Raw genomic sequence first — 6,431 nt, forward strand, 5'->3', positions numbered from 1 at the left:
GCTGTAAATATCTTTGGATTTCTTCCATTTGAAATTCGATTTGAACCAAAGATGGAAGATTTTAAGGGTTATCAAATGATACATAGTGATAGCCGATGCTTATTCCCCAGATACCGTCATTGCTTCTTCTCCGGGAAAAGAAGTTCACGACCCGTGGGCCTAAAACTAGTAATTTCTATTAGGTTCCACATCCCGCAGATACATATAATTCAGAAGAATATGTGAGTGATTCATACACAGCATCTCTTTCCTTTATCAAGGGTTCGACCAATTGATATGTTTCCACAAATAATTGAAATTCAATTTCTTGATCTGTATCTTCAATTTTTGGAAACTTAGAAAGTTCTTCCGTCAAACCTTGATCAATGAACCTACAAAATCCTTCAAATTGTATCTGACTTTTTCAATATGAAAACGAAAAAAAAAATGAAAAATCAAAAGGTCGCATGGTATAAGCAAAAAAAAAAAAAAAAAAAGTGGCCAACGCTTTGAAATTACAAACTTCAACATGAAAAAGAATTACCTTAGCTGGAGCAGCTTCAGCAGGAGCAACGCCTCCAACTTTCACACCCACAGCTTTCCCAGGAAAACTAAGATCCAAAATTCATCATTAGTCACAAAGACAACAAAAAAAACCACTAGAGATTCTAACTTTCATAGCAAAAACAACTGGAAAATCAAAGAATAGTATAAATAGTAGAATTAAAAAGAATAATCAAAGAAAAGTTATGGCTGTCAATTCTCACACCCAAAGTATTCCCAGGTTCGTTAGTCACATAAACACCTAAAAACCCACTAAAGATTCTAACTTTCAAAGGAAAAAATAAAAGCTGAAAATCAAAGAACAATACAACCAGTATCTGCCAACTCTCACAACCAACAAGCTTCCCAGGAAAACAGAGCTCCAAGATTCATCATTAATCACAAAAACAACAAAAACCACTAAAGATTCCAACTTTCAAAGCAAAAACAATTAGAAAAATTAAGGAACAATATAACCAGTAGCATTAAAAAGAATAATCAAGGCTGCCAACTCCCACAAACACAAGCTTCCCCGGGAAAATTAAGCTCCAAGATTCATCATTAATCACAATTACCACAAAAACTACACTAAAGATTCCAACTTTCAAAACAAAAACACTTAGAAAAATTAAGGAACAATATAACCAGTAGCATTAAAAAAGAATAATCAAGGCTGCCAACTCCCACAAACACAAGCTTCCCCGAGAAAATTAAGCATCTGCCAACTCTCACACCCACAGCAACAACATACCGACTAAAATCCCACAAAGTGAGGATCAGGGGAGGATAGAGTGTATGCAGACCTTACCCCTACCCCCAAGAAAATCAAAGCATTATAAAAAGTCATAGAAAAATACGATAAAAGCATAATAAAGTAGTCTGAAAATTCCTTTTGACCAAAAAAACCCCAGTAAACAATCATGTTTATACCTCAGATCTCTTACATGTCGAAATGGCTCGAAGAATGTCCTCGTTGAGGTATCTGAAAGGAAACCAAAGAGAAACAATCAACATATGGATGTTTTTAAAAGGTTGAGGAGGAAGAGTAAAGACATACAAAAATGTAATTTCATAAAAGGAAGTAAACAATCAGCTACAAATTTCAAACATGTAAAGAAAATATGTAAGTATAAAACAAAAAACTTACTAATTGTTGTTAATCCTCATCCCCATCCCCATCTCCATCTTCTGACCATTCTTCCTTATCAGTTGTTTCGTTTTCATTATTAGATTCATTCACCTCTGCATTAATTTCTTCTGTATTTATTTCTTCCAATATGTGTTCTGCATGCTCTAAATCATCTTCTAACTCATTGTCAACTATTTGGTGAACAATTGATATGTCATCATCCTGGAATGCAACAGGCAACACATTCTCCACTTCCACTCTACCCATAGGCTTGACTTTAATTACCACCCACTAAGCAGACTTATCTGGACGCAAGGGTAAAGAGCATACTACACTTGTCTAACATTTTGTGCAATAATGAAAGGATCATAAGCCGCATACTCCCTCGTATGGTTTACTTCTATGATGTTATACTGGTTGAGTACCCTTGTACCTCCATTTGGGTTTGGATCAAACCACTTGCACCGAAAAAGTACAATTCTTTTTTTGCCACCACCAGAATACTCTAGTTCTAGGATCTCCTTGATTACACCATAGTAATCGACCCCCGCTTGGTTTCCATCCCCACTTTTAACCCAAACCCCGCTGTTGTTAGCTTTCATATGCTTAGATCGTTCTTCGGTAGTAAATTTGAAACCATTTACCACATATTTGTCCATAGAATAGACCATACAGGGTCCCCAAGATATGTCCTTTAAAAGTTGGTCATGGTAACCATATTCTGTACTGTAAACCTATTTAAGAAATCGTAAGTTAGCAATAACATAATGTGCACTTTTAAAATTATGTTAGCCTTGTGAAAAGGTTATAACACTTACATAATCGTTAAACCACTTCCCAAACTAGTCATACACTTTTTCAACGCCATTTAAATGCACAAAGTAACTGTCCGACAAAATGGAGTTTGAGTTAGTTGTTATGCCTTGTACTTGGATATTTAGTGCAAATAATAACAACTTACTCATAATATCGTTGAACTTCCGGGAAATTCAGCAAGACATGTATCGATGAAGATTTAGACTCCATATCATTAAATTCTCTTGTACGTTTTTTTGAACCCAAACCCGGTCGATTGAAGATTGATATCTGCTTCGCTAAAGCATCATTCTCACCTCCTTCAAAATGTCGATTGGGTCTGTTTCGCAAGCATGGCACATCATCCCCAAAGTAGTAAGAACAGAAATGAGTTGTTTCCTTAGCAAGATAGGCTTCGCAAATTGAGCCTTCAACTCTATGTTCCTGCTTGATACCCCGTTTAGACTTGCTAATAGTTCTGCATAATATTATGTTAAGCGTGAATTTTTTTAAATAAATTGGTAGAGAGAAATAAATAAAAATTTACACCTATTACCTCTCGAAGGGATACATCCAACGACAATAAACTGGGCCTCCGAGTCAGGCTTCCTCCGCAAGGTGAATTGGAAGATGTTCCATCACATCGAAGAACTCCGGTGGAAGAATTTTCTCCAACTTACTTGTTATTACAGGAATATTCTGATGCATCCGATCCAGGTTGCCTACCCTCAACATGCTGGAACACAAGTCTTTAAAGAACAAACTAATTTCTGTCATAGGCTTCCAGATTTGGGTAGGCAAGCCACTAAATGCAATGGGGAGTAAAGTTTCCATGAAAACATGACAATCATGGCTTTTCATCCCATGTAACTTTCCTTGCGCCATATCAACACGTTTTTCCAAATTTGATGCATACCCATCAGGCATCTTCAAGTTCTGAACCCATTCACAAATCTTTCGCTTCTGATCCATTGTGAATGAATAACTAGCCTTAGGCTTGAATACCCCGTTCCGTTTGTCTTGCAACTATAACTCTTTACGCCTACAATATTCCTGTAAGTCCAATCTAGCTTTTGGATTATCTTTTGTCTTGCCTTTGACATCCATCACTGTGTTGAACAAATTATCAAAGTATTTTTGGCAATATGCATGACATCAAGATTATGCCGGAGAAGATTATCCTTCTAATATGGTAACTCCCAAAATATGCTCTATTTGATCCAGTTATGTGCAAGCCCATACTCATCGAACGTGTACGGTGGTTCTTCAGTAACTTTCGGAAAATTCTCAACCCTCTCCCAAATTTCCTCTCCTGAAAGTCTTGGAGGTGGATAGTTTTGTTCAATTGTGTTCTTCCTAAATGCATTTTTCATACTCCTAAACTCATGATCCATTGGCAAGAACTGACGGTGACAATCAAACCATGAATTTTTTTTGTCGTGCTTTAAAGCGAACGATTTAGTATTCTCCATGTAGTAAGGACAGGCTAACTTTCCAGCAGTCATCCACCCAGACAACATCTCGTAGGCAGGAAAATCATTAATAGTCCACATTAAAGTGGCCCGCAAATTAAAATTTTGCTTAAGAGAAACGTTAAACGTCTCAACCCCTTCAACCCACAACATTTTCAACTCATCAATCAAAGGTTGCAATTATACATCAATCAAAACTTTTGGATTACGTGGGCCAGGAATGATGCAATTAAGGAATATATATGGATTAGTCATACACAACTCAGGTGGAAGATTATATGGTGTTAAGAAAACAGGCCAGCAAGAATATGGTGCAGCAGAAACAGAATGTGGAGTGAATCCATGTGAACATAAACCCAACCTAATGTTCTGTGGTTCAGCCGCAAAGTCTGGATATGTTGTGTCAAAATGCTTCCAAGCCTCTCCGTCTGATGGATGGCACATAACACCAGGCGGCCTTCTATTTTCAGGTGCCATCTCATATAAGGAGCGGAGCTATTTGATGCGTACAACCTCTTTAACCTTGGTGTAAGAGGTAAGTAATGCATCACCTTAACGGCAACCCTCTTCCCGCTACGAGTCCGCTTAAAACGAGCTCTTTCACAAAGCTTACGAGATTCTAGACCTTCGTCATCCTTATAGTATAACATGCATCCATTTTCACAACAATCAATTCTCATCGACAAGAGTCCTAACTTAGACACTAATCTTTTTGTCTTATAGTAATTTTCAGGTATCTCTAAATTCGGGTCAACTAATTCATGTATAAGGCCAATCACAGCATCCATTGCACCTTGAGGAACATTCCAATATGCTTTGATGCTTAATAATCTAACAACAATAGATAATTGAGAGTGGGGACTCCGGTCATATAAAGGCCGACTAGCATTTTTCAACTGTTCAAAAAAAACGACTAGCTTCCTCATTTGGAGCTTCTTCATCATGGTTACCGGATTCAAAATTGGAATGCATCCCTTAAGCATCTTGAACCATGTCGTGCATTCTAGAATTTTGGACATTAGGTTCCACCGCCCTACTACTTTCACCAACAATAAAGTCTTGAAATCTACCAAAACGACTATCCGTTTCTCCATGACCAATCCATACTGTGTAATCTTTTTCAAAGCCGTCTTTATAGAGATGAAGCCTAACAATCTCTGGTGTCTCATAATTTCTACATTTACATTTCACACAAGGGCACCTAACCAAACCATGACTTAGAAAAGTTTCAAGTGTCATTGCATAGTCAACAAAAGCATCGACACCATCTACAAATTCTTGCCTCATCCCCCATCGGCCGTCATTTGTCCTATTATACATCCAACTACGAGATTCCATCTACACAAATAACACAAACTCATCAATGCTTAATAATTCATTTTTTGCTAATAAATACAAATCACTAGTTTTTTTTAGAGAACCAGTAGGTTTCTTAATAATTCTAGCTATTAGCACAATTTAATATGAGAAAATTTCAAAATTAATTATCATTTATTTACGTTTTCCATCCTTTACTGACTTACCTTTTTGGAATAGTAAAGAACGTCATGATTCAGGACTTATTCTTGACTTTTCATAAAGAAAAGAATCATAGCCTGTAGACTACTTCAGTACTCCATTATTTTCTTTACAATTCAACAACTTTAATATCCTTCATTAATTATTTTATTTTTGTCAAAGTCCTACACCAACTTTACTAATATGACAAAAGGGTCTACTGTTTTGGCCAGTTAATGACACATAAATTCCGACGTACTATATAGTAAAGTGACAAATATTATGAGCCAAATGTAGACTTTATCATGTTATGAATTTTAGCAGCCTCATTGTTGACGGGCGGGAATTCAAGTACAAGTAATTTTATTCAAGATTTCACTTTGTAAAACTAAAACAATTACAGGAATGCAAACATCACAAGTACAGGAATTCACTTTACAAATCAGAAACAATATTAGGCAAACTTTTTTTAGATTGTCAAATCTGAAACAAGCTTTTTTCAGCTGGGCCTCCTACCAAATTTCTTAGCCAAGAAAAGAAAGAAACCGTACCTCAGATTGTCAGATAGGCCGGCGACGGCAATGGCAGATGGCGGCGACAGTAACTGGCAGGTGACGACGGTGACTGGCAGCGCCGTTAATAGGTTTAGAGAAAGAGGGGGAAGAGAGAGAAGGTGAGAGGAAAAGAGAGAGAAAGGGGAAAGATGAAGGGTCTGTATTTTTATTTTATTTGACTAATTACACTGACCTCACGAGGTTGGTATTCTTTTCAATTAAAAATAAAATTATAATATTTAGCGTCAAATGAATTTCCGACCAGAGGTCGGTACTTTATTTTTTTAAATTTTGATACAATATTACCGATCTCATGAGGTCGGTTTATTTTTAAAAATATCGAAAAATAAATATTATGACTTTACCGACCTCATGAGGTCGGTTATTTTCCGACCTCAACTGAGGTCAGTTTTTTGAGGTCGGAAAATACTATTTTTTTAGTAGTGTTTTTAACCAAAATTA

General features: G+C 36.6%; 1 protein-coding gene across 9 annotated transcripts in view; it reads right to left on the minus strand.

Annotated features, from left to right (window-relative positions):
• The window catches only part of LOC132626339 (uncharacterized), a 14,291-nt gene extending 8,153 nt beyond the window's left edge, over positions 1-6,138 (minus strand). For 2 of the 9 annotated variants that reach the window (XR_009577242.1, XR_009577239.1), the window contains exons 1-3: positions 5,967-6,129; positions 1,453-1,504; positions 524-590 (exon numbers count right to left, since the gene is read on the minus strand). The gene's annotated coding sequence lies outside the window, so the exon portion shown is untranslated. Of the gene's footprint in view, positions 1-523; positions 591-1,452; positions 1,505-2,469; positions 2,537-2,612; positions 2,925-3,002; positions 5,257-5,966 lie in introns of those variants that run through there. The other 7 variants (XR_009577238.1, XR_009577241.1, XR_009577240.1 and 4 more) reach the window with 6 other exon arrangements.
• Positions 6,139-6,431: the final 293 nt, after the last annotated feature.

Source organism: Lycium barbarum, chromosome 2 (genome assembly GCF_019175385.1).
Source record: "Lycium barbarum isolate Lr01 chromosome 2, ASM1917538v2, whole genome shotgun sequence".
NCBI lineage: Eukaryota > Viridiplantae > Streptophyta > Magnoliopsida > Solanales > Solanaceae > Lycium > Lycium barbarum.